The sequence below is a fragment of the Columba livia genome, chromosome 1 (genome assembly GCF_036013475.1).
Source record: "Columba livia isolate bColLiv1 breed racing homer chromosome 1, bColLiv1.pat.W.v2, whole genome shotgun sequence".
NCBI classification, from domain to species: Eukaryota; Metazoa; Chordata; class Aves; order Columbiformes; family Columbidae; genus Columba; species Columba livia.
The window spans coordinates 110,183,531-110,209,034 of NC_088602.1; the positions used below are offsets into that span (position 1 = coordinate 110,183,531).

Genomic DNA, 25,504 nt, shown 5'->3' on the forward strand with positions numbered 1-25,504 from the left:
GGAACTAGAGTGAGGACTGTATATCATACTATGAATGAAACACACTTATTTTGCATTCTCATTATGTCTGGATAACACAGAAACCCAGCCAATTCCTGATATGGGCACATGGCAACATTTTCTTGCTCTTTTACTCAGTTTTAGTGAGGCAGCTTCTACTCCTGATTTTTAATGCCTAAAATTGCAGAAATAGTACCTGCAGATTGGCTGAATCTTCAAGGATTCACTCTGGCAGGACAATGCTGTCTGATGGGTGCACCAGAGACTCCTGATTGTACTGAAGATGTTTGGTCTGACATGATGAGGCAATTACCCTCTAAGCTGCTTGTCCATTTACAACTATGTATGTGTACTGTCAGGGGCTTCCCACAGGGCCCAGACCTGGAGTCAACCAGTTGCATGTACCTTTGAGCAGTGACAACCTTACCCTGCCCAGAGAGGTGGCAGATGCCCCATCCCTGGAGACATTCCAGGCCAGGCTGGACGGGGCTCTGAGCAACCTGATCTAGTTGAAGATGTCCCTGCTCATTGCAGGGGGTTGGACTAGATGACCTTTGAAGGTCCCTTCTAACCCAAACTATTCTATGATTCTATGAGCAGGGCCCAGTGTGCTTTCCTTCACCCTCATGGATATTAGCCTTATGAACTGGTTGTCTCTCTTTTTGTCTGCATTAAAATCAGTTCCCATTGCTAATGAAGAACAATATATAGGTTTGGAGAATTTTTATGTTCATGTCCCAGCACTATTAAACAAAATGTATTAAAAAGACTTTCCATGATATTTCACTTGGTGTAGATATGAAAGAACAATCCTGTATATCTTGGTTGAAGCAAACGTTTCGTACAAAGTGAAAGATGATGGTAAGAAAGGACAATTGCTTCCACAGAACCAAAGGGAAAGAAAATTTTCCTCCCTTATCTGAATTCTTGAGGAAAAGAAGGTGTCAAGGAGGGTGGCAGAGTTCATCTCCCAGCCTTAAGACTTTGGAAGAGAGCCCAGTGCTCCCCTGGGCACTAGATCCTCCTCTGGGCTGCAAAGTCAGCAGTAAATCATAGACCACTGTGCATCAGCCAGTTAGTGCTGCTCAGAGAATCATTATCTGTCTCTTTTGTCTTTCAGATATCACTCGAAAGTGCAAAGGCTTATCAAGTGCTTACTTCAACTCTGTACCCCAATCTTTTCTCATTCACTTCCCTGGCAGTTTGTCAGAGCAGATGTGAAGTAGCTTCTAGTAGGAGATTACAGTCAGTCTGAAGAGTGGAGTGCCTGCAAGTGCTCCTGCACACTCAGCACCTGTTGCACCACACCTGAATGCTGAGTTATGTCACCCAGAACACGCAGAACAAATCACCATCTCTTGTTTCTGAAACAGTTGGAAAGAGCTGTTGTACTTCTGCTGCCCCTCACCTACCCTTGACCTAAACAAACACATTGCCCTTTTCAACAAGCCTCAGTTGTCACCATCACACTCTAGAGAAAGGGAAAAGGAGAGAAGGAAGTTGTCCTAGCCTAGTTTTGTCTATAACCTCTGCAAAACTAAATCAGCTCAGAATCAGTTTCTAAAAAGAGAAGACAGGGATTTTTTTTTGCACAAAATGTCAGTCTCACAAACTTGTTGTTTGGTTGCATTCTGAAAACATTTAAAGTGGCAGACCAAAAGCACGTTATTAACATTTGGTTATAGCCTGAAACACCAGATACTACTGGTAATCATGGTTTTACAAATTTCTTTGTCTAGTGACAAATAGAAAGGTATGTTAGACAGTATTGGTAGCTTGGGTTCTGTATTTTTTTAGTGCAGTGTCCCATATAGAGACTGTGACTGTTCCAGGATAATGAAGACAAGGACAGTTTGAGCTGTTTCCTGCAGTCATTTTTGAGACAGAGATGCATTCTGGAAGCATCTTTTAAATGATTTTTATTCCAGGCCTGGATTATGCAAGCAATAAAACAAAATTACACATGGAATATTCTTGATTGCATGGCTGATTTAACTTCCTCTGGGGCATCAGCCTAGCTGGCCTGAATGTCTGCAACTGCACATTAAAAACTAAGAGCAAGTGGTAAAACAGGACACACTTGTCAAGAGGAGGTGATCCATCCATCCAATAAACTGAAATATCTATTCCTTTGCTTAAAATTAGTTTAAGAACATTCATTAAATGAATCAGTCTGTTTTCAAAAGCTCATTTACAAATCCATTGTAAAAAAATCATCCACTTATATATATGCCTGCCAGTTGCAGAGGATGCTAGTATTTCAAATTAAATTAAATTAAAGGGGACTAAATTTTATGGCAATAGGTCTGTGTACATTTGTATAACTGAAAGCAACGCAAACTGAGTTTTCTTTCAGATGACATGAATTTGCCACAGCAACTACAAGACAATATACAAAAATAAGCATATTTCCAGATTCAGCATCTTGCTGAAGGTTATTCTTTTGCACTAAGGACCATATAGGCTAATACAGATTACATAGATTATGAGATGTTGTAACAAGACAAGGGAAGCTAACTAACAATTTGTAGGAGGTATCAGGTAAATGGAGCAGGAGATTGATAGTGCTGATTTATCTGAATTTCAAACTCCAGATGTTTTGGATGTATTCACAAAAGTTTTTCATGGATCTATTCATGAGAACAAATCTTGGTCTATTTCTGTACTATGCTTCTGATATTTCTGAACAGCCTATACGGAGGTTTTTACTGCCTGCACTTGACTATACTTAATGATATATGCTGAGGAGTTACTGCAGAATAATATTTTAGCTTTAGCCCTTAAAATTACAAGTCAGCTGTTTCCAGTCAGGGGTCCTGTTGGCCTTTGGCACTAGCAGTGATTTTCCATTGTGCTATCTTACGTTTCACAGCGGCAGGTATTATGTACAATTGACTTTTGTCATAGGATCACTGTGATTCTTACAACACGGAAAGACATTTTAAATGTTTTTAGTGTATTGTTGCTGGTGTGGCAAGTTTGTGTGGACTGCACTAACAATCCTCACAGTGAAGAAAATTGTTTCCCACTGACATTTCTCTTCACAGACGCTGAGAAGTGTTTCTTATTGACTGTTTCTCCAGTCCCACAGTTAGTCCACGCTTACAGGAGAATGAAGTAAGAAAAGTCCTTTAAATTCAGCTTTTTGATGTTTATAGAACCCCCCCTGAGTTGCAACACTGAGAACAAAGTGAGTTGCCACTCTGCTGCAGGACACGCTGCGGGGCTCGGCTCATCCTGCCCCAAGCTCACCCTGTGTGGCTGCTCACAGCACGCAAGGGAGCATGGGGAGAGCCGCCACATTCTGGACAGGAGTACATGACTGTATGAGACACAGAGTGACCATCAAGTCAGGATGTTAGTTTACTTAGAGAAGAAAGTCCCAACACATATCTTTAGCCATGGGGTAGCTATTGAGTAAGACAGACCATGCCACGCACTGAAAGTTGTAAAAGTCTTCTAATAAATTAAGGAGAGAGATTTTTGTCTTCTTTCACCCTACTGTTCCCTCCAACAGTGTCCCTGAGTTGCTCCTAGGCATAGCTTGCTGCTCCAGCTGACCTTCCCCTCTGTCTCCAGCTCTCCCCATCTCCCACTCTCACCGTGACTTCTGCTCAGCCACATAGGTGAAACACAATGGAGTGAGCCCAGCCACTGAGCTCCTCCTGAACTGCTGCAGCTGGTGCAAATGTACTCACAGGCAGCAGGCAGATGATCACTGAGTGGCAGCTGTAGTTGATTAAGTTTTGGTCACATCACCTCTCCATGTATTTCCTGCTGTTCCTCTGCCTGAGGTTAATGTTTCAGTAACAGAGCTGCTTTAGTGTGTAGCTTGGTGGGAGGGTTTACATCTGGCATGTACTTCTGTTGTGTAGATAAATATTTCCACATAATCCATAGCCTCACACCTGAGAAACTGGTTTGTCTTCTTCCTACCGGGCTTGTGCTAGGGGAGATGGGATTAGAAACTCCAGTTATCTGCTTTTGAGTTTACATAATTTTCTTTGAGGCCCTGGGGACATTTAAGGAAGGGGTTTTCTACTTTTTGGCTTCCTCCAAAAGTGAGTAATTACTCTATTTAGTGCAGATTTGCTACTACCATACTCAGCTTTGGCAGGTTTGCCTCTGCAGCTGTTTTCCATTAAGGCAGAAAACACTCCTCAGCTAGGCTCCCAACATGTAACTGACCTCCTAAGGCTCAGCCGATGAGAAACACCAGTGTAATTTATCAGTAGGTACCAGACTTCTTGTTCATAAGTTTACACAGAAAACCTGGCCAATTCAGGCAGAGGAGAGATTGCACAAGTGTGTGCTTCTTGAACCCCTGTTTTATATGGGCCCACTGATTTCCATAAAATCCCACAACAAATTCCAGTTTTGCTCCAAATTTTGCTCCCATCCCTGTTTTCCCATGCTAACGGGATTCTTATTAAAACCAAGGAGGAAAAGGTGGTTGGTAGGCAAAGGAGGTAACGTCATGTGTAAGAGCAGATTTTAGCCTCACTGGTTCCAGTTTCAAACCTACATACATATTTTTTTCTGTTAATTGCACATTGGCAGTGTTGGCATACTGAAATATCTTCTTTGTATGATCATACTGCACAAGCAATGTCTGAAATCCAAATTGCACATGAAATCACATGCCCATACCTTTAGATATTTGTCATCAAGCATCTAAATAGAATAGCAAAAATCTCTAATTATAGCTGCTTCTTTGGTAGAACACACAGAGATCTCAGTTGTCCACCAGGCCGCACAAATGAAGCAGAAATTTGAAGCCAATTAGACTTGTAAACTGAGGAAGCCAGAGCCCTCTATTTCTCAGAAATTAAAAGGAAGAGGAGTCTCAGCATTTGAAGAGGCCATTTCTGTACTTTGTGCTGAGCAGTGTCCCTGCATAAGTTTACACTGACAGTGAGATACATCTTATGACTAGTTAAAAGAAAATACCATATATAAATGGAAACATATTTCCTAAACTAGAGAGGGAAAAAAATATTAATAAATTCTAGTTCCTGACATGATCTGACCATAAAAATATGATAGTAAATGATATGGCTATGTGGGTATGGCATATAGGTAAAGCAGTGAGCCTTACAAAGCACTGCTTTATACAGTGCTGCTTCGGTGGAAATGTAGTTAAAATTTCTCCTGTCATCAGACCTACCAGCAGTCCTGTCTCAGCCTGAGCAGCCACCAGGCACCATCTCCCTAGTACCTTGCACAGAGTTTGCCAGTATCCAGCCACATCTAATCACTGTAATTAGGCCAGGTTAAATACGAAATAAATTACAGCATCTCCCATTAGCCTCTTCCTGACTGTGTACAGTACTGTTTTCTTCAGACAGATCCTCTCTAACAGCTGTACTTTGTGTTTCAAGTTCCTCAAAGGGGTCAGCTGTGAGGAGAGGGAAGGCAGAGGCAGAGCCCAGTGGGCCATGGCACAGCAGCCATTTCCATGGTGACTGGGCAGGCTGCCACTGCCTGACTGGTGGGCTGGAGAGTGGGGTCATGCCGCCCTCAGCAACTTTTTTCTGCAAATTGGTGTTTCAAGTGGAAAAAAAAAAACAACAACTCATTGGGCTTTCACTGCTGGGTGCTAGGGAAGGCTTGTCCTGGCTGTGCAGCTTGCGGACCCCAGGCAGTGGGGTATAGCCATTTTACCATATGAGGGGGAAAAGGCAAACTGGAGTGAGGCCCATAGTGACCAATTCCCTTCTTATTTTCTTCCAGTGGTGAAAGGGTAGGTCAAAGGGCCTGCAACTGTCCTTCTTACAATACCAATGGAAAGCAGTGCTGTGAGCCTTTCAGTGCCCTGCTGATGTGTGCCTTGTTGAAGCTCCCTTCTGGCATCAGAACTGACATGGAAGCAAATGGAGTATTCGCTGCACCCTGGCACAGTGTGATCCCTGACCCTGCACTCTCAAACTGCGCCTCACCTTGCAGCTGAAAACAGAGTGGGGCAGGAACAATTTTAATTATATCTCAACACTGTGAGGTGGCCATACAGTCCTGCATTGTCTGGCTGTAACCACCCCAACGTGTCCAGATTCAGAGTGTGTCTAATGCATGGTTTCCCCAGCAGCATACTAGTAAAGTACCAAGGGCGGTGGTGGTTGATCGACACACGAAACACCTGAAAGTGAAGTACAAAATGCGAAGGACTGCTTAAGAAAACTTTGCCTGAGAAACGAGATAGCTCATGACTCCTCAGATGGTGTTCTGCATTTTATGTCTAATTAGTGGCCTTACCAGCCCAGCCAGAAGAGTGGGAAGAAGTCAGCTAGTCCTTTTTCTGTAGAAGACCACACATCTGGCATGTGTACTCACAATATGGGGTTTTCAAGCCCTGAAAAGTTTGCCACTGCTTTCTTGAAGTGGACGAGTGACGTTATATTTCTTTGCAGCGTGATCAAACAGCATCTTTATTTACATACACTTCTAAGATGGATGCTGGAAGCTTTTTGTAAAGATCTAAACTTAGAAATACTTCAATTCCGTGTTTATGACAGGTAAATAAGTCAACATGACAATATAAATGATCTCAAAGCTATTTCATCCTGTCAGATGTAATATCCTTAAGGTTCTGTGGCATCCTCAAAGCTGTCGTTTGCACTTTTCCCTAAACAGTTCACGCAAGGTTCAGAATTCATTAAAACTGTGTAAACTGAGGGAAACTACAACTCTACTTAGAAAAGAGGTGCCTCTGCTCCTGATTTTGGTGCTTCAGGTGTCATCCTTATGAGTTTTCATAAGAGCTGGTCCTTGTGGGACAAGGCATGAGCCTTGTAGCCAGACAAGCCCAGAAAGGTTCCAGTTCCCAGTACACCTACCCCAGCTATGCACTTCACATAATTACTTAAGCTAATGCTTTCCAGACAGAAAAGTGGGGAGGAAGCATTAGGAAAATGTGGAACCTATTCCAAATGATACAGAACAAAATACCTAATTTGGCAGAGTCCTTCTTTTTTCTTTTTTTTTTTTTTTTTTTTTTTTTTTAAATGGCAAATGTGAAAATGCAAGCAATTCTTTTTTATCAAATGGTGAACACATGCAGAGTTTGGCTGACATGTAATACTTTGCTGCTTCTACCCCTGCAGTTGTCTCCCAGACTCTTCCATTTGCAATAGTGTGGCACCATGGTGGAGTTAACCTCATGTATGTGACACCAATAAGCACAGCTAGGCATCTTTGGCTCCCTTTACAGTCTGTGGAAAGCAAGAGGTGCCTGTTTCTCTCTGTTGATTGTTAAAGGAGCCTAACATTACCACCTGAAATTCAGGCACCTATGCTTGCTCAAAGCAAGGACTAGGTTAGTCAATACTTACCCAAAATGCAGGGCAGCAGTTCTTAAGTTAGCAGTCCACACAGCCACAGCAAACTGCCTGCAGACCAACAGCAGGGTAATATGAAACAGTAAAATGTACTAGTTAATGTAATTACAGTGAAGTTACATGCAATGACTGTTGAGGGTCAGCAGCAACTACATGTTTTGAAACTTTCTAGACTGCTATCCAAAAAGACTATATGGTAGTAACCATCAGTGTAATTTTGCAATATTGAACATGCTACTGGTAGACTGTGAAATAAAAAATGTCTTTGCATGCTAGTTGACTGGAATACATTTCTGAGCATGTGTTTTTGTCTGTATTATGCAGATACCCAGAGCATTACAGAGCATTGCATCCTCCTACAACAGACCACACACCAGGAAATTAATAGAGCTCTGATGCAAACCTGGTGTGAAGAAGTTCTGTATTCAGAGATGACCTTAACACACTTTGTCTAAGTTCTGTTCCCTGCACAGTGAATATTACAGAAGGGTGTTTTCCTATTTTCAGAAGGATATTTTCCTATTTCAAGCTCAGTTTCTTAGCAGTGAGGACAAGACCTGGGTACTGCGCTACAACACTGGACAATTACAAAATAAAAGGAAAAAGTGATTACTCCGCTGCTTTAGTTGTGCTTTCATGATTCTATGACTTTTTACATAACCACAGGTAGATAAGACAAAGCTGTCAAAGATTACTTGTCTCATTTTGAGATATTTAAGGATATTTTCTTGGATGTTCAGCCATTCCCTGTTTTCTCTCTGACCCAGATGTTGCCTAACCTTTTCAGTTATATGCAATGTATACGCTGCTTACCCTGATATAGGCTGGCATGTCCAAGGCAATTTGTGAGACTCTGTCAAATTCAAGAAGAGATGTAGCTACTAATGTGAGTCCACCATAAATTTAGAAGCAAGATTAACTCAAGAGCTTATCAACACACCATTTCTCCCAGCCTTATGTCAAATCACTCTACCTTTAACCCCTGTCCGCTAAAGCAGGACATCACAGTAGATCAGTAAAACGCAGCATACATTAATTCCCTGTTCCTTCTCTGTCACTCGCTAATGCTAGTTCCAGTCTCTTCTTTTCATGGGAGGAACATCTTGCAGACATCAATAAAATATTGAACACAGTAGCTGTGAAAGTGAGGAAGGTATATTTCCCACAGTCTTAAAGTGACACAACTGAGACACAAGATAAGTATCCAATGGGCATAAGTTCATTCCTTGAGATGAGGAAGTAACATATATGTCTAGACTTTTATTTCTATAATTTAGTACACCTATTGTTTTATTCACATCCTTACTGCAAGGTGTCACCTAAAAATTAGAGTAGTCTCATTGAGAATCTAAAGGGATGGTAGATGCCCTCACCCCTAAGTGGGGAAAATCCGTGAAATCTGCTGTATCACACAAGGGAGAAGGTTGTGAGCAGCTCCTCTGTTCCTCCCTCCGTTGTTTCTGCACCCACCTGTGGTCTGCAAAGCTGCTTTGGCTGTGAAGTGCAAAGTGCTTGCAGACTCAAAAGTTTTCCATGTGTATAAGTAATGTGTCATTTACATAGAAAGTTCTGTGAGTAGGAATAAATTGAGTGGGATGGCATTCGTGTTTTCTGTTGCCGAGAGACTGAGGATTGCAGACATATTCATCAATAAGACAAAGGCCCTTAGTCATGCCTCTGCTACTGAAGAGGCAACTCTGCTCTGCAGTTGTCATGACAACACTGGTTATATAAAGAGACATATCAGAAGAAAGATCATTTGCTCTGTGCCCTATATTTCAGTGCAGCAATATATCCTCTCTACAACACATATGTTTTGTTATAGACAAAACTGTTGTTTCTGGAAAGATAAGTAACTCACCAGAAAGGTGACTGCTGGAATGAAACAGTTTATGGTGCAAAAAAAGCTTCCAAACAAATAAAACACTTCACATGAAGACTACTTCCATAATTTGGGGATCATTGGGACTATGTTCTAGTGAATGTGGGGGTGATTTAAAAGCTTCAAATAAATTTCCATTGCAAAAATACAGTTTTTGTGGATAAACACAGGCTCTGACTCAGTAGCATCACAGAATTTTGTAAAATGCAAGGAAATTGTTAGACTTAAAATGCCTAAAAAATGTTCCAGTACAACCATGTATGTGGTCTGAAGTTGAGAAACACAGACCATATCTACTGTTCAGCTAGAAACTTAAAGAAAATCAGCCTGTGACTGCAACGTACTCACCTGGCTAAAAGCTAAAACTGGCAGGACAGTTCCATTACTGTTTCTGATCTTGTGTTATTATGTTAAATGTCATTTTCAAAGCAAAGAAACCTGGGGAAAAAACAGTAAGCAACCCCACTAATTTGAGAAATCTCTTCCTGGAATGATATTCTTCATTATTGAAGAAACCTTTGTAGTCCTCAGAGAGGCCAACAGTGATGCGATGTGACGAACTGCAAATCTGTAAAGTCCCACATGAGCCAACAGAATAGGAAATGAATTGAGATCATTACAGGTCCTCCAAAAAAGGTGAAGCCTTACAGCTTACAGTCTCTTCAGATGCACACTGTTCTTCTGAAATTCATCTAGCCAAGTTGTGTAGCAAAGAACATTTCACTAAATTTTTCATTGGAAACAATGCCTTTAACAACTGAATCTGTACAAGATCTCTTGTCTCACTTGTAACTCAAATGGAAGGTATCTGGGACTCTGGAGTGTTGTGAATGAAAACCTTATGCCCACTCCTACTTCTGTTGGTAGGAGTCATTTCATCCCTCAGCAGAAACCTATTTCTCCTTTAAAGCCCATTTTTGGTATGCCTTTTTCTTCTCTATTCCCAGAAGGTTGGCATAACAGAAGGGAGAGTCAGAGCAGGGTTTGATTCTCTGTGAAAAGCCAAAATACTACCACAGTCACTGTCTCAGCTGATAGAAAATGAAGGAGGAATAACTTTGGTTTCGAACAGAAGTAAATAAATGACTGCTTTTAACTTGATTGCATCAATTTAACTCTTAAAATAAAAAATCCCCAGCAGATTGCAGAAGGCAAATTATTAGAGACTCAGTAGAGCAAATTCTATGTTTGAAGAATGAACTTCACGTCTCTGTCACGTATACTGTGCTCAGCAAACAAAGGGAGATTTTACTTCCAGAGCTTTAACGTACACAACAATAAGATCTCTGGAATTAATTTAAAAATTGATGGACTGAAGTGACTCCAGTGTTTTTTCTTTTTGCCTACCTGCAGTAACTCTCCTTGTCATATTAAGTCATTAACTGCCCAGCATTCCTGTGGAAGTGAGCCTATGCAAACCTCAAGAAGGTCAACAAGGCCAATTGCAAGGTCCTGCACATGGGTCAGGGCAATCCCAAGCATAGATACAGGGTGGGCAGAGAACAGATTGAGAGCAGCCCTAAGGAGAAATATTTGAGGATATTGGTTTATGAGAAGCTCAACATGAACCAGCAATGTGCGCTTGCAGCCCAGAAAGCCAACTGTATCCTTGGCTGCATCAAAGGAAGCGTGACCAGGTCAAGGGAGGTGATTCTCCCTCTCTGCTCTGCTCTGGTGAGGCCCCACCTGGAGTGCTGTGTCCAGCTGTGGAGCCCTCAGTACAGGAAAGACATGGACCTGTTGGAGGGAGTCCAGAGGAGGGTCACAAACCTCTCCTATGAAAACAGGCTGAGAGAGTTGGTGGTCTTCAGTCTGGAGAAGAAAAAGCTCCAGGGAGACCTTATAGCAGCCTTCAGGTACCTAAAGGGGGCCTACAAGAAAGCTGGAGAGGGACTTTTTACAAGGGCATGTAGTGACAGGAAAAGAGGTAATGACTCTAAACTGAAAGAGGGTAGATTTAGCTTAGACAGAAGGTGGTGAAGCACTAGAACAGGTTGCTCAGAAAAACTGTGAATGCCCCGTGCCTGGGAGTATTCAGGGCCAGGTTGGATGGGGCTTTGAGCAACCTGGTCTAGTGGAAGGTGTTCCTGCCCGTGGCAGGGGGATTGGAACTAAGTGATCTGAAATGTCCCTTCCAACCCAAACCATTCTATGATTCTTTGATTCTATGATTAGCTGCTCCCAATTTGATAGACATGGAAAATTAATCACAAAGAATAAATGCCCTTTCCAAAGGTTCCTTTGAATTCAGGTCCTCATATTGAATGAGAAAGTAGGAATCTAAACACAGTGTGGACCTGCCATCTTTTCTCCCTTTGTATCTTGCAGGCATGGAAATTGAGATAAAATAGCTTATGTTTCTGTTGTGATGAGGAAGAAGGATGTTGGAAGAATTCCAACCTATAACCTATATTGGGAGTCCTCTCTGCTTTGATAACCATGGGCTAAAATTTACAAAAAACACTAAATCTTCAACCAAAAGGTAAGGCTTGCCAGAAGCATTGCACACAACTCTCACCATGAGGAGTTTAACAGTTCATCAGAGAATAACACCAGACAAGTGTGTGGAGAGGTGTCAGTATCTAACTTCCTGTCTCATTCACCTTCAGTGTAACTCACTGTATTATCATACACTATGCCCTCAGATTTATGTTAAAATGCATGCAGGAAATGTCTTAATCTAGCAAGAAATGTGGAGCTTAACAGTTTCATCCACCTGTATCGATCTGGCGTATCTCTGTAGTCAAAATTAGTAGAAAATGGGAGTGGAAGAACGGGATACAACAACTCTTTCATGCTGCAGTTAATGTATTTTATCTCTCTTGTACAAAAAAAATAAACTTAGATATAATACAGTTTAATATATGACAGCCATAAATGTAAACTTCATTTTCAAGACAGGCAAAGTTAGATATGGGTGGGGAAAGGAAAAAGAAAAGAGGAAGAGGAAGAGGAAGGGAAAGGGAGGAAGAGGAAGAAAAAGGGAAAAAAGAAAAAGAAAATAAAAGGAAAAGAAAATAAGAGAAAAAGAAAAAAACAAACAAAACAAAACAAAACAAAAAACCGAACAAAACCAAAAAGAACTCTTACCAGAATGTCCTAAAGACATGAAAAAAAAACTCAGTCTCTCTGGAAAGAAATTGTATCCTGGATTCCAGTGTGCTTTGTTCTCATTTCCTTGAACCTTTCATCTTCCATTAGACTTCTGCAAAGTGAAAGAAGAGTTTGAACGAACCTTTTAAATCAAAGTGGTAACCTTTTACATCCATTTGAAATAGCTGTGAACACCTGTTAAATTACTGCAGACAGTACCTTATTATTGCCACTGAGAAAATCTAAGCAGTTTCCTGCATACGCAAATCAATTCAGCAATTATATTAGGAAATTAAATCCTGTTATTTTCATGAATTTCCACACATATTAAAGCATCAATTTCATTGCTTTCTAGACATTTCCAGGAGACATAAAAGAGAGGACTCAGGCAGGTAATCCTTTTTGCATCGTTCTTGAAGTGAATTACAGCACAATTTAGTGAGTTAAGCAATAATAAAAAAAAAAACCAGAAGTGCTGGAATGCTGTGGAAGTCCTCGCAGGTCATCTCTGCTGTCTATGCTGTCTCTAAGCCCCTTGCCTCGCAAAGCCCCATGACTTTCTAGGATACAAGGAACTCTAGCAGCCATGACCATGTCAGCAACTAACCAGCTATACTGCTTGCTGCCCCTGCTAGTGTGTGGGTGAAACCTGTATCAGGCTCTCTGAACACATGTGATAGCACTATGTGATGACAGGATTGCTCATGCGATGACTTCTGAGATACAGAACAAAATTGCAGTCTGTCCTGCTCTTCCCCACATGTACCATGCCTCACAGATTGGTGCCATCTGAATAGTTAGTAAGCGTAATATCTTTCATCATCCAGACCATTAGTGAAAATACTAAATAGTACCAGATCCAAGACAGACCAAGTTAAACCACTGCTGCCCTGTAATTAGTTTTGTACCACTGAGAATTACTCATTAAGTAGGGTTTTGTACCCATGCAACAGAAACTTCTTCTTAGCCATGGCTTCCTAGACTCCCCCTGAGAAGACATATGACACTGACGACCTGCTTTCCGTCTAAAGGGCCTACAGATGTCTCCAGGTGTCATGTCTGGCACATGTGATTTACATGCCTTCTGTTGCTGTTGCAATGCACATGTCCTACCAGTGTCCTATCCCTGAATAAATTTTACAAGCCCTGCCAAAGTGCCACTGTGACTTTGCATCCTCTTCCATGGATTGGCATTTCCTGAAATTCCAGAGTAGCTCTTTTTGTATTTCTGAAATTTTTGCTATTTAATGCCAATTCATTAACGGCCTTGGAAACTCACACTTTTCTAACTCCATATTCAGTGGATGTCTGTGTTGCAGTACCAGCTGCTTGTGTACATAAGGATTAATCCATGGTGCAAAGACATGTCCAGGGCTCATCAGAATCCCATTTCACATGTCCATCCACCTTTGTTCTCCAACTGTCTCCTCCTTGCACCTACATTTCCATGAAAAAGATATCCTGGCAAAGAGGCCAGAAGCATGTTAAAATGAGCTCTAATAGTTCTTTGACCTGGAAAATCAGAGTACTAGGATCCCACAGAGCTTCCCAGCACATAAGTCCGGATGGAACCTATGAAAATATATCACAGATTAAACTCTACTGTGCCAGTTATACACAAAAACAAAATAAAAAGATAATCTCTTCCCCAACAGTGTGTAAACAATCTTCCATTACTATATTCTGTAACAAACTGGCAGGAGAGGAAGCTTTACATCTATAGTCTTCTTTTCTTGCTGTAATTGAGTCACAGGTTTTGCTTTGATGTTTTTTCTGATATTGAAAGTTTTTTCAACTCAGAGCTTGTAACTTAGTGCCAAATATTTTTTGCTTTCTATAAGCACATCGTCTGGAAGACAACTGACAGGCATCCCTTAGGATGAAAACTGCCACAAATGGCCTGATTTGTTCCAAACATTTTCCTGCAAGTCATCTATTTCAGACAATTCACTTTTCATCTCTTATAAAGCAGAGGCAGTCTCTGCATTTAAGAGTCAGCCAAAATAATGTTAAATTGGGTTTTTCAGCATTTTTTGCTGTGTAATGTAGTAGACAAATGACTCCACTAGTCTCTGTTGGAAGTGGATGCCCTTGAGATACTTATGCAAATGTATGTAATGGCCCTAATGACAACTGAACAGTGAAGCTGCAAATATATCATGGGCCAACTATGGAAAGGAGGGCACTGAATAGATAAAAACAAGTGTGGAGAGGGAATTAAACCTCAACTTGAACAGGCAGAGTTTCTATACCAATCAGAACAGATACTGAGCTAGCTGACAGAGAACTGGGTTTCTTTTGTTGTTTGTTTGTTTCTTTTCCTGGAAGACTTGTGAATTGAAACTTCCTTGTTTCATGGAAGGAGGTTAGGTGCAGCTTCCACTAGGAAGATCCCAGAGTCTAGGTTTGGGTCCCCACTCACATGGACAGGGCTGGACCACTGTGACAGATCTCTGAAGTAGTGGTGAATGATCTGGCTCTGCAGCTAGAAGCTGTATGAACCCACTAGATAGGGACAGGGGCCACAGAAGTCCTCTTGTGTATGGGAGCTGAGATAGCACCTGTGTGTGGTGTTGTGCTGTGCAGATGTCCCCACTTGGAAAACACGAATGCGTCTCTTCACTGCACGGCCAGGACTTTGCCTCATCCCAAGACAGGGAAGTCAAATGGAGCTTCAAAAGTCCAGGTTCAAGGGCTTTCAAATTACCTCTCAATTCCTCTGCCATATTTGCTCTACTTTTTAAAGATTATTTTGTGTACTCAGACCCAAGAGAAGACAGGCCTTCAGGCATTCTCTGAAGTCGAGAATGTTCCTGGGAGATCCATGATTCTCCCTAAACCTATGTCCAACTTACTGTTACTATTATGGGCCCATACTTGCATTTCTTACTATCATAAACGTATTTGTTTTGCTCTGAGAAAACAGATAACATATTGATAGGCAATTAGCAGATCTACACTTTCCAGTGAAGATGTATGGAAGAAAAGACAATAGAAAAATCAGATTAATGAAAAAGCTGTTTATCTTTTGTCTGTTGTATGCTGCCATACTGAGATTATTCCCTCAAGCAAACTATCTAATGGAAGAATGGCAGGAAACTATTTGAAGATGTGAGATGTTAACACATATACATGTATGTTGCATTTAACTCTCTAGATACAGAGAAAGCATCCAGCAGAGCTAAGTCATAAACCTGAGTTATTATTGTGCTACTTGATACAAAATGAGTTCCCTTCTTGTAGTTTTCATTTTTCCATATATTCATTTTATTAGCTGTCCAAGGAAAGATGGTTCAAATAGTTCCCTAAAACTTTTTCTGATTTTCTGAAATCCACATTCACACAATGCAGCAACACGTAGTTGCTATACACAACCAAGTGCAGCACACTGATGCACAATCATGAATGAAAAACCTGCCAAGTCTGTATGATGGACAAAGCAATAAGTACCTTTTTTGCAGTTCCCTGTACCTAAAGAGCTGGAGATGCACAAATTAATAGGCTTTGCATTGGTAAATACTTGTTAACATGTTAGGCAGGCTCAGTCTCAAGAATACTTTTTATATTGATGACTACAAATGGAATTGATCTTGTTGGCTTTTCTACAACAGAGGATTACTGCAGTAAGTCAGTAACAAGTTACCATAGTGACCCATTACACACAGGGAAAACAAATTTCTCTACATTTATTTTTGGACCTTTCTGTAAGGCTATATTTTAAAACAAAACACCAGCCTTAAAACTAGTGTATGCTTCTCTCTTCTCCGTTGTGCAATGGAGAAAGACTAGCACGTTTAGGATGTAACACACCAGGCATCTGAGCAAGGCAATTGCATTTTTGTGTTTAACTGAGTGTGTTATTAGTACCAAGCAAGCTGCAACTCACTTTCAGAGCTTCAGTATCACAAATTATGTACCTAAATGCTTGTAAAAATGTTGTTCTGGTTTCTCCTTCCTTTGCCTCACATCAAATAAAATCATAATATCTCACATTTTTCAAACACAGTTTCTTCTTTGAGTAGGTTTTAGTATCAGTTAATAAGACTGCAATCTTCCATCTCTCTTTCCTGTACTTGATATTTCAGTCCACACTGAGTTCCAGCATCCACGTAGCTTTCCTTCACAGTACCAAAATCTTTCCCTTCATTCACTGAACATTTTCTTTCTTCCCTCCACATACACACCCAGTTTTGGCTGTGGCAGGAAAGTCAAGTACATGAAATCAAGAGGTGCTTCTGGATGTCTGAGCACTCAGCATGCCCCTGTGCCCAAGCAGTCCCTACTCCCCAGCACCCTCAGAGCAGCCCCCCACATCCTACCCCTGAGAGACAGCTGGTGTGCTGGGATGAAGCCAGCGCATCATCACTGCTAACACACTGTGCTGAGCTCCTGGCTGCTCACCCACAGGCCTGGCTGCTCCAGCATGGAGGGAGAGGCTGCCTGTGTACCACGGGAGTCCTAGGAAAGAGGAGGGCTGGATCCTGGCTTTTTTCCCCTCTCCTCTTTCCTCTGCAGCCTGCGGATCTCACTTCTGTTACTGTGGCTCAGTACCTCCACCCTGTGCAGGCTGAACGGACAAGGAGAAAGAGGAGCAGAGCTCAGTTGTGGACATTCATCTCAGAGGTTCAAGTGTTTCCTGAAGAGCTCAGGTGCATGATGTTTGGCAGTGGGACATAGAATCATAGAAACACAGAATGTCCTGAGTTGGAAGGGACCCACAAAGGTCATAGAGTACAACTGCTGTCCCTGCATATGACAACCCCACAGTTCACACCATGTGTCTGAGGGTGTTGTCCAGTCTCTTCTTGAACACTGTCAGGCTTGGGGCCGTGACACCTCCCTGGGGAGCCTGTTCCAGTGCTCCACCACCCTCTGGGGGAAGAACCTTTTCCTCATGTCCAACCTAATCCTCCCCTGGCACATCTTCCTGATGTTCTCTCGGGTTCTGTCATTGGTTGCAAAAATAAAACAGTTAATTCATCCCTCATCCCCGAGGCAGCAACATCCAGGTTTTCTGCTGGAAAAGTTTGAATCAGCCTCTTTTCAGTCATCTTAGCCCTTGTTGCTGCTCCCGAACAAGACCTGCCAAATCCAGGCTGCTTTTATATCCTCCTCCGTATCTGGTTACCACTTAGATGCTGTCAGCCTGACACAACTGCAGTGTCATTCACTTCATCAGACAATATAAAAGAAATCAGGCAGTAGTGAGCCACTACCCATGCCTTTCCCCATCTGATTCTCAGAGGGCTAACTTATCCTGCAAAAAATGGTGAAGAAACAAAGAATCCAGTTCAATGAGAACATCTTTCCATTAAATGTTATGGAATTTCAGAAACATTTAATTCCTGTTCCATATACATGTAAAGTGTACTCTAAAACTGAAATGACTTGAAATTTTCACACAGTAGAAACAAGAAGACATTTATGGCATATTTCATGTACACACAAAGAAGTGGAGATTAAAATAACCGGAGGGCAGCAATTATTCTCTTTGAAGCATATCTAACTGATCATCTGAAATTCTTGTCTGTAGCAAACACTGGTGCCATTCTGGATGTCTTGTTACAATGATATGTAATAACAGTGCCACGTTAATGAAGGGCAGTTAACTTAGACACTCCAAGTGAGTTGCTGGTGTATGACTCATTATATTGTGACTAGAGAAGCCTGTGAACATCTTGTATTAATTTGAGTAATTTAGAATTTGTCTTTACAAAAAAAAAAAAAAAAATCTGAATACAGATACGGACTAATAACTCACTAATTTCTGGATTTGCTCAGAAGCCTTGATCAGCTCCTCTGTATTTCAAAGGTTACATGTGTTCAGTTGAAAGTGAAGCTGACAGCAAGACCTTCGAAGAAATGTTGGCTTTGATGTTCAACTGAAACAAAATACAACCCAGTGAAATTATTTCTCATTTACACCTGTTTTAATGTGCTCAGATTTAGGCCCAATGTCCTTAAAAGTTAACATAGGAAAGTAAAAGAAGTCAGGTTCTGGAAAACAGTATTTTTCATTGGAAAGATTAAGGCTGTACCTTAAATTTTACTTTCCCATCAGTAACAGCTCCCTGATCATGCATTTCTGTATGCTTCCCTTGTCATGTGATGTATGTATAACCAGGCATCATCCACCCTTAAATGAACACAACAGGCTAAAATTAATAATCATCAATAAGAATAGTGTCTTACCTGCCAGTTCTGGGGGTTGTTTTGGATCGAGTTCAAGCGCGCTCTGATTTACAGGTCAGAAGATTGTACAGCACCTATGCCTCTGTTTGGGTACCCTGTCTCCCAACGAAACTCACAGCTCCAAGTCAAATACTTAGGAGTGAAACTTACGAAAATTGGTGCCAAAGTCTGAGACAAGGCTGTTTCCTTCCTCGTCCCAATGAAGAACTTACGTCCGTTCTTATTTATAACCTAACTTCTCTCATGTTATTACACAACTACAACATTCCAGACTTGGAAGACAAGAGGTTATTCTTCAATTACCTCAACACAGGCCTCAGTGCCATTTAATATGTCTAGTGATATCTGAGACATCCACATGGCACCAAATTTGACAAAGGATCTCTGGGAGACCTGGACCTTTCTGTGTGCTACTCAAGAAGCATGTAGAATAACCCTGGACATTTGGTATAGCACCAGAAACTGATGTGGAGGAAACTGAATCTCATCCAGAGTAACAGTGTGGCCACATTGCCTCTAGTTTCTTTTTCATAATGCTGCAGAAAGTTTATTGGGAATTTCTGAGCAATATGGGTAGAATTACTCTTTTACTAGAGGGATTCAAAATCATTTTTCACATACCTTAAGCATTAGGATACATCATGGTCCAAGCATGATGTATCTCTGAATTCCTCCAACCAAAGTTACTGCATTTTATGTATTGGGCCAATAACAGATTGTTAGTGTGATTGTTCGTCCAGCACAGTATCTCTCAGTAGTACACGTCTCATTGCAGTCAAGCCTTCTATGCCTTCTTGTAGTCTGGCTTTCTGTTAGAGGAAACTTACTATGACCTGCCTCTTCTTCAAAAAAACACATTGGTTGAAGTGAGGGATTAGTGTACACGACACCTGAAGAAGAAACGAAAAGTGAAGGTAGTTTACCTTATCTTATCTAATACAAATTTAATATAAAATGCTTGAAATCCCTTTGAAGAAGAGAGTGGAGTAATGATGAGTAAGATAGGTTGATAAAAGCCTCACTTCTGGGTTGCTCAAGTCAGGTAAGTAGGTCACAACACATGTTCAAATCCCTGAAGAAGTTGGACAGGAACTTCTGTGTATCAGTGGAAGAGTGAATACCCTCATTTCTCAGCTGCAAAATATCATTTTGTGGAGTCTCATCATTTTGGCCTTACCCTAAGATTACCTAGGAGCACAAACACATGTAAAACCATCAGTAAGAGATGATTCAGGAAGCTGTTGCCTGGTGGAAACAGTGGGAGTCATCTACATGTGTGCTATCCTGCTATATGTGACATACTGCCAAGTACTCCATGAATGCACTGACTGATGTATCTCACCTTGCATATGTTTACATGCTTATGGATTTGTGGTGATTTTAGCTTTCCAGGTTATGGCTATATAAAAGGCTGAGATTATCAGTTTCGAGTTTACCACCTGAAAACAGAAGTGAGGCAGGTCTCTGTTACCGAAGTGATTTTACTTCTTGATCAGGGCAGAGATGTGTTTGTGTTTTGCTCCAATTTTCTGTGTTATCTGATGTCACCAAACTACTGAAAAAAACTGAAACCTAGGTCAAATTAGCAGCAGCTAGGGTTGATCAAATTACAACGAGGCTCATGGTTTATGATCTATTCTGTTTTGCTGCTTCTTTGCAGATTATCTCCCTTTGCAATGTAAACATGTAAATTTTAAATTTCCTTCATTTGATTTTTAATGAAATCCATCTTTTCAACAACGTGGAGACACAACCATTTTAGCAGGCTTACTCTATGGTATCTGCTCATGTGGAAGAATTGCCAGATGGCTATGAATTCTGTCTACTGTTCCCATATCCTCAGTAGCCTTTCCCTATCCATAGGCTGAAACAAGACCCTTTACATGTTTGAGCAAAAGAAAATGTCAAAGTAAAAAATTCAGTCCATGGGATTATTCAGTGGGATATGTTCTTGGCCTTTGGTTTCAATTCAGTGATAACTTTTTTGTTTTGCATACATAGTCTCTTGATCAGTCAAAACCTGTTTCTTTACAAGAACTCAGAGGCAGTAATGTAACAAAAAGTGTGAGTTCTAGAATAGAAATCTGAATCTAGAATGGAAATCTAAATCTAATAAATTCCTTAAAGTACAATATGTACCTGAACATACAAAAAGTCTTCTTGAAATCCTGTGTTGGTCTGGGGCCAAGGGACTTGACCCAAAGTCCATTGAAGTCAACAGGACTCATTCCAACAGCCTCATTATAGCATTTCCACTCTAACTTTGTGTGAAAATAAAAAGTGTGCTCTGGTTTTGAGTGGTGGAACCACTGATTTGCAGTACCAGGAAATTATATATACATATATATATATATATATATATATCTTCCTTGTCTAAGGACTGCCTATCCAGTCTTGGATAAGGCACTTGTCATGTTATTTTGCAATTAGTTACTTATAGTCAGGGTTTATGCCACTGTGATTTCAACAAAATTAAAATACTTTTTTATGAACATCCAAGTAATTGTTATACTTCTTCTTAGAAAAACCACCTGCATTTGCAGAGAATTCCTGTAGAGAGAACTTTACAAAATATACCTGATGAATGTGACAATAAATCTAAATCACAAGCTCGTCTTCTATTAGCAGAAGTGCTTGTACTGATCAATATACTGAAAGAAGTTTGAGCCTCCAGTATAAGACACATAACTGTTTTGACAAATCATACTGAAAGGAAAGATTATATTGTTTTTTTATACACACCACATCACTTATAAATTGCAAATTTATTCGAAGTAGTGTGATTTAGATATATGTGGCGAGTATAATATGCGTGTGGGTGTGGATAGAAGAGCATGTAATGAGAAGTTAGGAAGATGATCTTGCATTTCAGTGGTGGGAAACATTTTGAAATTGTCACAAATGATGTCTAAGACAGTGTGCCATATATAACCCAAAAGACATTTCAAAAATTATATGTGGTAAGTTTATGTCAGCATTTGTATGTATTCCTGTTATCTGTGCTACCACAGCACTTCCAAACCTCCCTCCAGTCTTGCACAGTGTTTAAATAAGTTGTTAGGCATAGCTCAATCAAACAACAGACTGTGCTCTTTCCCAATCTGTATATGTAATGTGTGCCCTATATTCATCCCCTTTAACTTTAAGCACAAAGACCAATCTCCTTGGGCTTCTTCTATCTAGTTTGAAAAGACTAACACAACAGAAGACAAAGAATCATAGTCACATGCAAATAAGCAAACTCCAGCCAGAGTTTCCAGCAAACCAACAACTCTATTAGTATAGGATTAGTATCTGACTCCACAAAGCAGGTACAGGCTTTTCCTGAGAAGATGGGTGTGCTGCTAGCAGGGTTATTGCCTGCCTGATGTGCCGCTTTGGGGCTTTTTTTTCAGTGTACATCTTTTATTCATTCTAACATGGAATTAAATGAATGCTGATTTTTTTTTTTTCATTAAATTGAACTATTCCTTTTTGTCTGTGTCTAGGGGAAGGCAAGAAAAGGCTGATTTGAAAATCTAGTGCCCTTGAGAAAGGAGATGAATTGGCATTTTACTGGTTTGGACAGATAGGGAAAGGATGGATTTCAGGGGGTGGAAAGGAAAGAGCTGGAAGATGACAAATGACAGGGAAGTAAAAAACCTTTGCAGTATTTTTTTTGTGCCAAGAAAGAACAGAAGTAGACAGTAGGGTTTTCCACAGCACGAATCTGCAAGACATAAGGTCAGCAATAACACTGGGTGGCTCCAGAGGTTAAATATAAATATATTTTATCCTTAGTCCTGTCATAATTTGAGCACAGTCCTCAGAGAAAAATCCTTTTTTTTTTTTTTTTTGAGTAGAGCTAATGTGAACCATTTTAAACAATAGAAACCATGAGCTGAAACTCATAACTCATAACTGCAAAAATGAAGAAAAAAACCAAATCTTACTCTTCTCATGCCAAACAGCAAGACCTGTGGTTGCTCCTGGTTTCCCAAGCAGTGGTGTGCTTGTTAGTGCACATCTTCTGCACTGTGTGGAGTCTTACAGGTGTCGGTGTCTCTTGTACAGGAGTGAAGCCTGCTATCAATCTGCACAGCAGACATAAAGCCCTGAAGTGTTTTCTGAAAAACAGGTTTCTGACATGGAGAGGCCATCATGGCATCCAGAGTAAATTATAGCTGTAGTACTAAAACTGAGCTCCAAGCATTTCCATTTTAAAATATCGATGTAAAATGAATCTAAATTAAAAGCAAGATTTATTTTAAAAGGAACAAAAAAAAGGATAGGTAGTTAATGACATTTTGCATTTGGTGATGTAAACTGTTTCACAGTTAAAGTAGAGTTTCAAAGCACAGAGTAAATTATCAGAGATGGCAATTTCTTAGATTAAAATATCACTATACCAGTTTTAACCAAAATATAGGGCCTTTTTCTTCAAAATACAGCTTTAGATACCACCTAAGTAGACTAAAAGGCACCTGTTCTCATTTCATTAGGTTAGGACAAGAGTGCCTGGAAGTGAAAATGAGAGGTAGCAAATAATATACTGTAGATGAAACAGAGACAGCTAGAAGGGAAGGGGTAAGACATGACATCACTGATTTCTACATTCATGGTTTGGACTCCGAGATGTTCGTTTACTGAATTTTCTGCCTGGTCCACAGAACCGCACCTCACTTGTATATGTCTTTTCCAAAGACATGCAACTGAAAAAAAAAAAGAAACGAACAAGTCTCCAACACACTGAGGAGCATGACTTGATTGTACCAGTGTGGCATGGGAGGCTGCAGGGGAGTACTCTGCCCCTAAGAGCAAGGCTCTGCATCCATGTCCCCCCACATACCTCTCCTGTGGGCCAACTCTTTTTTATTTAATCTTTTTTTTTAATTATTTTGCTTTTTACCGTCAGTCCCAGATTTCGTTTGAGTGCCTGGCAGCACAGAAACACTCATTATCCATGTGCTCACTCATGAGGCATTTATAAGAAAACACCAGGCCTTTCCACAGTTCCAGAGTGCATGTTTTTTTCATCTGGAAATTCATAGCAACTTATACCATAAATACACAAGTTTGCTCTGCTCTCTGTTCTCTCTTTCCCAGAAGGTCTCCAGCCAGCTGGTGGGGAATAGAAAAAGCTAACTGTAACCAAGTGACATAGGACAAGAACCAAAGCAAAGATTTTGCACGTGCTCTGGAGGGTGACACACGTTCATGCAAATAGTACCTGTAGAGACACCACTAACTGTAGAAGGATTGTAGTAGAAAAAAACAAAGAAACAAAAAAACAAACAAACAAAAAACCCAGCACATAAATTTCATTGTGCAACCAACAGTGTGCTTGCCAATAGCACTGTCTCCCTAGGAGTAATACTGGGAATAGGATCCTGTCCTACACACATTTGAGATGCCCTAGCGTAGCCCAGCTGAGCTACAGCTGCCCTTCTAGGGAAGCATGGATCTTCCATAGGTCCTGTGATTAGCCTGCCAGTCTGTGAAGTGTTTCAAATACCTGAGGACATCTCACATGGCACCAGATCTTGTTGGTGTGCTGCTGATTCACCTCTCTAGTCCTGCCAAGCATCACAAACCACCCTTCAGTAGACATTTAACTGACTCAGCTCCACGTGTCTCTTGACTCCTGCCGCGGCCTGCACCCAGGAAGCAACCCAGCTGCCCAAACATAGCCATCCAATGCCACCAGAGGTGGTCTAGCGTGTCACAGGCAGGTAGGTATGATGTTCTACCTGAAGAGGCAGCAGGAGTTTCTGCAGGAAGTGTCCTCATGGCAGTCCTATCTGTTGCCACTCTTCCTCCTGGCTTCCCCTTCCTCTATTCATCCCTGTGTATGACTAATACAGTTGCCTTGAGCAATCTGCAGAAACAAAGCTATTCACAGCTACACTTTCAGGACTGTACTGTGAGCATTTATTCAACTAAAGTTTGCCTTGATGCAAATGTGAATCATATGTGTAGCAGCATGCACCCATCCATATGAGGACCCTGTTGAGGTTGCTGGGAGAGTGTATTCCTAGTTTTATTGCACTTCTGTAAGAGAGCGCCCCGTGTCAGATTTTTTTTTTTTTTTTCTGAAAAGCTACAGGATGCTTATTTCTAATTTGCCATAGAACAACATGTTGAGAAGAAGGAACAGAAACTTGGGGACTGGAAAAATTTAAGACATCACTGATATGCTTTACACTATCTCATATAAAAAGGGGTGTTGTGGAATAAACTCATGTTTTTTCCTTATGCACAAGAGAACAGATGATATTAATTCAAAGAAAACACATTAGCAGTGAAGGAAAAAGTCCCTTTGCAAAACTGCATATGTGCATTTGTTTCTGGTTTTGGAAAGCTACAGCTTTATATTAGATTATTATTCTCTTTCCTAAAACAGTTTTACTAGAGGACACTTCAAGGAAATTATCAACCATGAGCACCATAGCAAATATTTCGCTAGATGTGGTGTGTTTGGCATAGTGGACTTCCCTTCTTTTGGTAAATTAAGCAGAGTCTGGGAAGATGATGTAAGACATGTAATTCTCTACAGCAAAATTCTTGCACAGGTGCATTACCAGCTCATGGTCAGTCTGATCTCCACCAGGACCTCAGAGCCTTTTTCTGGAAAGCTGTACTGCAGCTTATGAGACCCCAGCATGTAGTAGTGCTTGGGGTATTTCTTGCCATTTGCCATTGTTGAACTTCATGCAATTCCTTGATGGCCAGTTCTACAGCCTGTCAAGGTCGCTTTGAATGGCAGCACACAAATCTGGTGCAATGACCACTCCTCCTGATTTTTTATCATCTGCAGACTTTATGAGATGCACTTTGTCCCTTCATCCAAGTCATTAGTGAAGTTGTTAAACAGTATTGATCCCAATGTTGACCCCTGGGAGGCACCAGTAGTGGCTGGTCTCTGCTTGGACTTTGTGCCACTGATCAAAAAACACTGAGCCCAGCAGTTCAGCCAGTTTTCAGTCCACCTCACTGTCCATGCATCTAGCCTGTACTTCAGTAG

General features: G+C 40.9%; 2 long non-coding RNA genes across 3 annotated transcripts in view; one reads left to right on the forward strand and one right to left on the reverse strand.

The window, feature by feature from the left end:
- The window catches only part of LOC135580137 (uncharacterized), a 41,048-nt gene extending 33,439 nt beyond the window's left edge, over window positions 1–7,609 (forward strand). Inside the window, exon 3 of the long non-coding RNA XR_010474405.1 lies at window positions 5,734–7,609. This is a non-coding gene — a long non-coding RNA (uncharacterized LOC135580137). The remainder of the gene's footprint in view (window positions 1–5,733) is intronic.
- Window positions 1–22,550, reverse strand: part of LOC135580135 (uncharacterized) — a 42,023-nt gene extending 19,473 nt beyond the window's left edge. The window contains exons 1-3 of one of the 2 annotated variants that reach the window (XR_010474402.1): window positions 22,434–22,550; window positions 12,307–12,421; window positions 7,329–7,385 (exon numbers count right to left, since the gene is read on the reverse strand). This is a non-coding gene — a long non-coding RNA (uncharacterized LOC135580135). Of the gene's footprint in view, window positions 1–7,328; window positions 7,386–12,306; window positions 12,422–12,528; window positions 13,811–22,433 lie in introns of those variants that run through there. The other variant, XR_010474403.1, reaches the window with a different exon arrangement.
- Window positions 22,551–25,504: the final 2,954 nt, after the last annotated feature.